Genomic DNA, 10,745 nt, shown 5'->3' with positions numbered 1-10,745 from the left:
GGGTGGCCTTTAGATTCACCACATGTCTGTCATGGAATTAGACATGCCGGCCGCCCCACACTTTTATTCTCTTGCCTCCCTGCTGGCTGGCTGAGTTCAAACCAAAAGTGCATGGCAGGGTGGTGGGGGAGGATGGGAGCAATGGGGACGGCTGTGGGAAAGAGACAGCAGAAAGCAGATTTAGAACAATTCTGTTCACAAGAAGGCACTTTCCTTAAATTCTCTGGAAAAATAAACAACCACAATAACAACTCTGGTATCTCACAAAATCTCTTTGGGTCCATTTTACATCGCTTTGCTAAAAAAATTGGGTATGTCTTTCGAATATTCAAAAGAAGATTCTATTGGCTCAATAGAGTTTTAAGTATTATGGCAGCAACCTGGACTTTTCCCTTGACTCATCCTTTTCCCACCCAACCCTGATTCTCTTCTGTATGGATTCATCTGTGTCTAATCTAGATAGGAAGTTTTTTATTGCTATGTATTATAGTGAAAGTATACTATGAACACTTACACATGTTAAATGATAATAATAATAGTAGGAGAACCCTAAAGGTGCCAGCTCCTTCATTTCACTGAGATAAGAATGTCTTTACTACAGACTGTAGTTAAAACATGAGGGCAGTGGGGAAAGAGGGCATATTAGCTGTTTTGGGCAAGGAAGAAATAAAAACCCAAAACCAAACTCACTGCCACCAAGTCAGCTCTGACTCATAGCAACCACTACTTAGGTTTCCAAGGTGTTATCAATACAGAAATAGATACACAATCTTCCTTCTTAGGAGTAGCTGGTGGGTTTGAACCACCAGCCTTCTGGTTAGTAGTCAAATGCTTAGGCACTAGGCTACCAGAGCTCCTAAGGAAGAAAATAGAGAGAGGCTAATATGTATTGCACTGGGCAAATCTGCTGCAAAAGATCTCTTTAAAGTGTTACGAAGCAAAGATGTCACTTTGCAGACTAAGATGTGCCTAATCCAAGCCATGGTATTTTCAATCACCTCACATGCACGTGCAAGCTGGAGAATGAATAAGGAAGACCGAAGAAGAATTGATGCCTTTGAATTATGGTGTTGGTGAAGAATACTGAAAATATCATGGACTTCCAGAAGTATGAATGAATCTGTCCTGGAAGAAGTGCACTGGAATGCTCCTAGGAAGTGAGAATGGCCAGACTTTGTTTCACCTACTTTGTTATGTTATCAGAAGAGACCATTCCCTAGAGAAGGATATCATGCTTGGCAAATTAGAGGGTCATCAAAAAAGGGGAAGACTATTAACAAGATGGATTGACACAGTGGCTGCTACGATGGGCTCAAGCATAGCAAGGATTGTGAGGATGTCAGGAATGAGCAGTGTTTCATTCTGTTGTACACAGGGTTGCTATGAGTCAGAGTGACTGGACAGCACCTAACAACAACAACAATATGTGCTTGTGAAGAAAAACAAAGATTTTTTTATTTTTTTAAAAAAAAGGTCAGTGAAAAAATTTGGGATGTAAAACAGAGTTCAAAGTCTAACCTTGAGAATCATCACCTTTTAAGCAATCTATTGGTTGCCCAAGAATTTGAAACATATTTGAAGCATTAACTTCCTAAAAAGATAGGATGTCTACTTTCAGCCACATAGCAGAAGAGCTAGGAGGTGTGAAAATACCGAGACCTGGAGTTCAGTCCTGATTCTGCCATACAACATTTCACCATGTAACTGGCCATATAACTTTGGCAAATAATTGTATGCCCTGTGACCTAGTTTTTCATCTATAGAATGAATGGGGCAGTTTAAGAAATAATCTCTGAATGCTCAAAGTTCTCAAATTCCACAAGTCTATGGCTAAAAGTTGCATATTTTTTTTGTTAGTTGCCTTGGAATTAATTCTGACAATTCTTGCCTGTAATCTTAATGGAAGCAAATCATCAGACTTTCTCTTTGGCAGTTGGGTGGGTTTAAACCACCAACCTTTAGGTTAGCAGTTGAATGTAAATCATTTATGTCACAATATCCACTACCATTGAGTCAATTCTGTCTGATAGTTACTCTATAGAACAGAGTAAAACTTCCTCATAGGATTTCTAAGGCCAAACTTTAAGAAGTAGACTGCCACATCCTGTGGAACAGCTGGTGGGCTTGAACTATGGACCTTTTGGTTGGCAGCAAAGCACTCGACAAATATGCCACCAGAGCTCCTTGTGCCACAATAGCTGGCCTTTTATTGAGCATGTACTATATAACTAAGCACTATATAACAATTTCATGCATTGTCTCATTCAACACTCATATAAATCTGTAAAGCAGAAATTGTTACTATCCTTAGTTCATGTGTGAGGATACTGACGAAAAGAAAGAATAGTGACTTGCCCAAAGTCCCACAACTAGTAGTAAAAGGAGAAGTCTGTGTCATTCCTGTCTGAATCTAAAGTTGGAGCTTTGTTCCACTTTTCTATACCCCGTTCTGAAATTGCCTGAACCTGACCAACAACTCACAAAAATTGAACGTGGTATTCCTAGCAATGTTCTAGAAAGCACAGAATAATTCACCATCTGAGTTGGAAAATTCTCAGAAATAAGTTAGGGTACCAACTCTGTTTAGAATATTTACTTCAACTACATCATATTAACTTATATTACCCTCTTCTCAGCTGAGCACTAGATTACTTAGTACTTACTAAGCACCAGAAAGTCCTACACATCTGCTCATTCAATACTCATGGCAAACGTATAAGACGATCTTGAATTTTATAGATCAGTATACTGAGGCATTGAAGTTGTCCAAACTAGCCAATAATGGATAGAATTCCAATCCCATCTCTGCCTTCCCAGGCCTGCACTCTACTTTCTGTCTGTCAGTTCTTGATGGTTCCTTATTAGCTTTCCTATAATCAGATGGGAAGAGGTATAAGCAAAGGAGAGAAAGCTCAAGGCAGAGCAATATGAACTTCTTTAGTTTTGACCCCAGGGTGAAGAACCACCAAGACCTCACTTCAAACAATGACCTTGATGAAATGCCTCGGCATGCTAGATATCTGGTTACTAAATGTTGGGATATAGGGCTGAGAGAACCTGGCCCAGTAGGCCTGGATTTTCACACTCACTCTGCTTCATGAATATCTTCCAGACAAATGCTTGTTGTACTGTCTTCTCTCCCCCTTGTGATAATGCAGTCTGGTGGGGGAGGGAGAGGCTCTCTTTATTTTGTTGCTCAAATGGAGGGAACCTTTGGCAGAAATTTGACTTTCATGATGGAGGGTGGGGAGGGGGGAAAACAACTCAAACTCCTCCTCCTCTCCTTAAACAGGTACCGCTTCTTTCCCTGAGAAAAGATGAAGGCTTGAGGCAGCAGTGGTATCCGAGTCACCCTGGCACCTGGCCTTCTTGATAAGTCAAACAGCAAGGAAAAGAGATTCCATCTCCCTTTCACAAGCATGCTAGAGGACAGCTTAAACTTCACATGTCCTTAATACAGTACACACAGAGGAAACTGGGTTTAACAAGCATAAATTTAGAATGTACAACAACAACCCAAAACAAACTTGGTGTCACTGCCCCCATTGACTATGAGAAAATGATAGATGCAGATTCACAAAGAAAGACATTTTGACAAATGGCAACCATAAATAGGCAGGGATGCTTCTTATTTTTTGTCATAGTCTTTCCCTCTCTCCCTTCTGTCCTTCCTTCCTACCTACCTACCTATTTTTGTCATTTGAAAATCATCATTAAAACTTGTCTATTTTATGTGATAAATTTATGTATTCTGATCAAATGAATTTGCAGTTGGTTTGCTATGTGAGAAAAAGCAAGATGAAGAATAGTGTATAGGCACACTTCTGTTTTTGTTACTAAAGCCAATGCATATTTATGTTGTTGTTGTTGTTGTTAGGTGCCACTGAGTCAGCTCGGACTTACAGTGACCCTACATACATCAGAAGGAAACACTGCTAGGTCCTGTACCATCCCCACAATCCTTGCTATACCTGAGCCTATCATTACAGCCACTGTGCCAATCCATTTTGTTGAGGGTCTTCCCCTTCTTTGCTGATCCTCCACTTTACCAAGCATGATATCCTTCTCCAGGGAATGATCCCTTCTGACAACATGACCAAAGAAGGTAAGATCAAGTCTGGCCATTCTTGTTTCCAAGGAGAATTACAGCTGTACTTCTTCCAGGACAGATTTGTTAGCTCTTTTAGCAGTCCATGGTACTTTCAGCATTCTTCACCAACACCACACTCAAAAGCAACTCTTTTAGATCTTCCTTATTCATTGTCCAGCTTTCACATGGATATGAAGCAATTGAAAATACCACAGCTTGGATTAGGTGCACCTTAGTCTTCAAAGAGACAGCTTTGCCCTTCAGCTCTTTAAGGAAGTCTTTTGCAGCAGATTTGCCCAGAGCAATATGCCAGCTGATTTCTTGTCTGCTGCTTCCAATGGTGTTGATTATGGATCCATTGGGTTGGGCAACTGAGGCATTTAGGGGACAATTGAGGGAGGTGAGAACCAGGAGACTGCTCCCTATTGAGGCTTTATGTAGACATACTACAGTGTTTGTAGGGCTGTCCTAGTATGTCTACATAAAGCCTCAATAGGGGGCAGTCTCCTGGTTCTCACCTCCCTCAATTGTCCCCTAAATGCCTCAGTTGCCCAACCCAAGGGAGAGACTTGTAATCATGCAAATGAATATCTTAGATGTAAGTATGCACACGTTCCAACTGTATCTCGAAGAATAAACAAAAATGGATAACAATAGCTAATTCTGGGAAGGGGAACTGGGAGAGTGGAGTCGTTTTCACTGCGTATCCTTTTGTCCTTTTTTGATACATTCTAATTTTAATCATTTATTATTTTCTTCCTCAAAAGATAATTTTCTAAAATAACCCCAAAGATCATGTTTCTAGTAGAGAAAAAGGTAACTAATGTTTCAGGGTGAGAGTACCTAGAATGTATCTTTGTCTTCTAGGGGCATATTAACAGGAGGAAAACATTGCATGGAAAGAAGAGAGAGAGGGGGAAAAAAAAAAACAACAACCCATATTTCCCAATAACAATCTATGCTCCTGTGGTTTCTTGTTTGCAGGAAGTGGGCCTACTGCTGGGCTCTTTAGAGAGCAGACACCATCTCCCTGACCACATTGATCCTGGTCACCATGGGTTACAGATGCAGATATAGGCAGAAAGCCTGCAGATATGGCAGATAGGATATGATATTAATGAGAATACAGACTGAAGAAGTGAAGGAAGGGCCCACAGATGTGCATCATGACATGTCTGTTCTGGAAACATGTCACCCTCTGCTGTTGACCTCATCTCCTTCAGTCTAATTATTTCCACTACTGAGAGAGGAAGTGTGCTTAGGCTGTCTGAACAGGTCAGCTGAGAAGTCACATAGGTGTTTGCTAAATGAAAACAAAGTTATGCAGAGAACCTTCATGATCTTGCCTGGGGTTCTACCTCAGGTATCCCCTTGAGAGAGGACAATGCAACCTCATGAGACAAGAAAATGGTTTGCTATTGTTGGGTGCCATCAATTTTTTTTTAATTACCTTTTTTTATTCTAAGAGCTTGTTTCACATTCAACATTACGTGTACATTTAGTTTCACTCCTCATTTAGCATGTCCAACTCTAACCCAGTCTCCTCCCCTCTCTACACTGTAACACTCCCCCCTGTGCCCCCCATGTTTATGCACTCCTGTTTGTCCTGCATTTCCTCAATTTGAATGTTGGTCCTCTGGTGCCCCGTGGTCTATTGCTCTAAGGGATGTATTACCATAGCGTACGTAGGTGCATTATCCTGGGTTGAGTGGTCTGCATGTACATCTTGTTAACTATTGGGCTGAGAGCCAGCCCCTGGGGGTACATTTTATTCCAGGAGCAGAATGTATTCCAGGAACAGACATATGTACACCTATGTTCATCACAGCACAATTCACCATAGCAAAGAGATGGAAACAACCTAAAGGCCCATCCACGGACGAGTGGATAACCAAATTATGGTACATGCACACAATGGAATACTGTGCTACATTAAAGAACAATGAGGGATACGCGAATCATCTCATGATGTGGATGAACCTAGAGGACATTATGCTGAGTGAAGTAAGTCAATCACAGAAACACAAGTACTATATGAGCCCATTACTATAAAAAGACAAAAAAGGGTTTGCTCGGGAAAGGGAACTCACTTTGTAGGTTACCGAGATGGGGAGGGAAGAGGAGGGATTAATTCTGGGCTAGTTGGGGCCTACACTCTGACATGGGTAAGGCGAGGGATATATGGGAAGGATCTGTGATCATCATGATAACATTAGGAAATGGGAGGACACCGAATTGAGCACATAAGAGATAGACAACAGATGATAATACCAACCAATGTATCCACAATACTGCATTGCCATTAACACCAAAGACCAGGCTACAGATAAACACATAAACACCTGAGAGGATCAGATGGGGGTAAGTGAACAGGAGTATACTCTAGACCAAGGATAGATTCAGCTGAGGCTAATCTTGCGCAGACATGTGATACAAAATACCTGCAGTCAAGTCAATATCTGACTCATGGTGGCCCCCTGTGATAGAGTAGAACTGCCATGTAGGATTTTCTTGTCTATAGTCTTTACAGAAGCAGATCATCAGGTCTTTCTCCCATGGGTTGCTGGGTGACTTTGAACTGTCAAACTCTGGGTTAGCAGTCCAACTCTTTATTGTTGCACTACCAGGGCTTCTGGGAGCTCTGGTGGCATAGTGCCTAAGGCATTTGACTGCTAACTAGAAGGCTGGCGGTTCAAACCCACCAGCCACTCCTCGGGAGGAAGGTTGAGCAATCTACTTCCATAGTGATACCGCCTTGGAAACCCAAGGAGGGGTCGCTATGAATCGGATCTGACTCGATGGCAGTGAGTTTAGGTACCACGGCTTCTAGAAGGTATTTTACTATTCTTTAAGCTCTATTTTCGTACTTATGCTGTCCTTGAAAGACAGGGACCTTGTCTTCTTGGGAAAAGTAAATGTGATTCCTATCTGGGCAATGACTAAATAAATTCTGCTCCTCCAGTCAAAGAAAGCCTTTCTCAGCATTCAACCTGTATAGCAGAAGTGTGCAATGAGGGCAGCCCTGGCCAAGACACATGTATTTATCTGGGTAATCAGATTTCCAGCAAGTGTCCCTGACATGAGCCTGCTCCTTCTCTTCTTTATTCTGATGGAAATTCCAGGAACAAGCATCATGTTTGGCTCTGGATGAAGATGTTTGTAGAAAGCCAAGCAAGATAGAGAACTGGGAAAAGCCAATGCAGAAAGAGAGAATATAATAAATGGGGGTGTGTGGAATGCACGCCACCTGACTAAGCTAGATACCTCTAGAGGGAAAGAAAAGGGAACAGCTAAATGCCTTTAAATCCCCTGGAGTCTTCAAAGGAAGCCTGCAAAGCAGGGCATCAGAGTAATCCTCACTGGTTTAATATCTGAGGTGTTTGCATCTGTGATGTGGAGAGTAAATTAGAATTCCTGTTACAAGAACAGAATTTTAACTGCTGCAAGTTAAGGTAGAGGTCAGGTAACCCTATCATCACCGTATCTTATCTCATATGGTGTCAGGATGAATATTTGGGGACAGGGTGTTGTTGAACTTTTTTTTCCCTCTGAGGACATTAGGGAAAACCATAAAGAAAATGATTCCAAACTCAGCAGTCTTCTATTTGAAAGGAAGGTTAATTCCATCCTTGGCTGCCATCAATCCCTTGTAAGGACTGTCCAGATTCAGACTGTTAAGACAGTTTAGCTGGAGTTTCAGTGCAGGTGCATTGTTATTTTAATTATTTAGGATGTAATTTCTGGGCCTGAAGAAGATGGATAGCATGTCTTAAAGAAAACAGACTTTCCCTCCCAACACACCACAACTAAATTCTTCTGCAAAACAATGACAGTGGATTCAATGGGATGTTTTGTAGATAGTGTTAACTTTATTTTCAGAGGAAGCACTAACATTTGAGCTGTCTGGGCTTTGGGGATCCACTTGCCATGGAGACATGAAGTCTAGATTTAATAAAATCATGCAGTGAAAAGTCCTAAGAATATTATTTTTCTTATACTGGGCTGAATACTTTGATTATTATTCACTCTCAAGTTATCCCTGGGGCATGAAACTACAGTTTTAAAATGTTTATGCTTCTGGCCAAGAACTTCTCAAATATTTCAGCAGTTATTCTCCCATTTTATAGATTAATAAAATGAGGCAAAAGAATTACATTATTGATGGAGGCACAAAGAATTTTATACACACACCTAGGGCCTCAACCTTAAAGTCTTACAAAAATAACATTTCTCATCTTACAGGAATATATTTTTACCTTAACAAATATGAACCCAAACCAATTTGAAATCAATTGTAGCATGTGTAGTGATATTGAGTTTTAGTATATTTCCAAGTTTTCTTTTAGAAAGTAATGATAAAGATTTCTGCTTAGAATAAAGTAGAACATCTTAAATACATTTGGAATACGATGCAATCAAAAAATTTTAAGTGTGCAAATAATGTCCTTTGATTGAGATTTAGGCTTGGAAAAAGTAATAAAAATATTACTATTATTTTGACAACGCTTTTCTGGTCTCTCAAGCCTGAAGAAAACTCTCTCCCAGCTAGCAAGTACTTTGTTCCAATTAATCTTTTTTCTTATATGATCTGTGTCTTTGGAAATTATTCAGAGCTTGCGTCTGCTGTGTGTCTCGGCACTTCCTTGGTGGGGATCGTGAACAGCTTTCCAGATTATTGACCTTCTGCTTTGTGCTGGGTCCTTCGGAGTAAGCACAATTCCTATGTATCTCTCTGGAATAATTCACAGAGAAGAATGTGTTCTAAATGAGATGGGTAGATTTTTGTCTAAGAATCTTCTGCCAGAAAGTAGATTCCTTCTGCCTCATCACTGAATCAATGTTTGTTTATATATTCCTAGAAAGTGATGTAGAGAGCTCTGCCCAAATGAGCTGCTGCACCAAATCTCCCATCTTTCAAGGATGTTCAGTCCCAGAGGTTTCCCTCAGAGGGCTGGGCATCTGCCTGACAGATAGGAATTTGCCCACTTTCAATGTGGAGGTAACTTTAGTCTATGGGCAATAAATGAGTCAGCCAGAGAGATCAGTAAACCTCTCAACCCTGTTGAAACAGAGGAAAACGAAAGGAGGAGTCCCTTTGGCTAACTCTCACTTGTTTGAAGGGTAATCACATCCCTTTTCCTCTTCCCTGCTGCTGCCTACCTTTTGACCATTTCACTGTTCATTAGCACCTCCAACAGAGGGTGGGTAGAGAAAGGGAGAGAAGATGAAACTCAAATCATCCATTTGAGGTGCTAATTCCTGACTTTCACACCATGCTAAATTACTTGGACAATTTATTGGACAATTTAGAGTTGTTTTTCTAACCCCTTTGGTCTATCAGTGAAGTTTGTATTGTACACTTTTTCAAGGAACTGAAGCTTTTGTGTCCAATTTACCTAGCAGCTCAAAAAGATGAGAGGTTTTGAAAATGGCAGGATTCGAATACCCTATTTCTACACTATAGCTAAAGTTAACTCTAATTTTTCTATGTTAATGGAGGAAAGGGGTAGGATCAGAAAATTAAATTTTTTAAAAAAGAGGAAAATACATTATTTTGAGCTCCTTCTCACATCACAGCTTATATCAAGAGCCACTACTGTGGTGAAAAAAGATTAGTTGGAATTTAATTTCACTTACATATTCTCTAGTGGAGATGCTAATAAGCAACCAAATGACCTAAAGCTGGAGAACAGGAGGGAGACAAAAAAGGAGCAAAGTGCTTGTAAAACTCTCACATTGGATCATTAACCCTTGAATAACTGAGAGTTGGTTTGAGATAATTCATGCTGTGTTTGTCTAGAAAAGTCAAGATTTGGCCACAGCCAATTGCACTGAACAAGTAGTGATACGCTGGCTAAGCGGCTGTGTCAATACTGCAAAGTAATACTTATCCGGGATAATAAGGGATATAGACTACATGGATAATTGAAACACACCAATAATTCCAAAGCCTAATATAAAGTGATAGCTGCAACTGCTTTTTCACCAAGCTGCTAACAGGTACAATATTCATTCAGTTTTATCTCCTTTCTCATTCCTTTCCCAGCACCTAGAGGTATAGAAGTATAAATATGCCACAAAATGGTCAAAAGGAATACAATAGAACCAAAAGAGTAAAAGTGTACATCAAAGTAAAGAATAGCCATATTGTGGAGTAGCAGCCCCTGAAAGGTTGAGAGATGACTGCACTGAATTTGCATCAATTCATGGTATCAACATGTAATTTGCTTTGATGGAACAAAGAACCATGGTAAGTCTCACAAGGACAATATTTCCCATCACTTTAAGGTTTATAGGTTTGAACTTTCAAGACCTGGACTCCTGAGGCTGTTTATTTTCTCCTGCATACTTGGTCTGCAATTGTTGTAAACTACAACCTAAGGCCTGGACTAAGGTACACACATCCACTTTTTACCTAATTTTAAGATAAGCAGATAAAAGGGAGTGAGCAAACTATGATGGAAATAGCACAGAATTTGGACTCAATGCATCCACTTTTAGAATTCTGGGGCCATTACTTGGGAGTTGACGAACCAAAAAAAAAAAATTCTATTTTATAAACCCTACCCACCAGCCACTCCTCGGAAGGAAGGTTGGGCATTCCTACTTCCGTAGTGATACTGCCTCGGAAACCCAAGGAGGGGTCGCTATGAGT

This window comes from Orycteropus afer, unplaced genomic scaffold (assembly GCF_000298275.1).
Source record: "Orycteropus afer afer isolate SDZICR_OR568_19922 unplaced genomic scaffold, OryAfe1.0 scaffold00030, whole genome shotgun sequence".
In the NCBI taxonomy this organism is placed as follows: Eukaryota; Metazoa; Chordata; class Mammalia; order Tubulidentata; family Orycteropodidae; genus Orycteropus; species Orycteropus afer.
Note: the sequence above shows the minus strand (reverse complement) of the source record.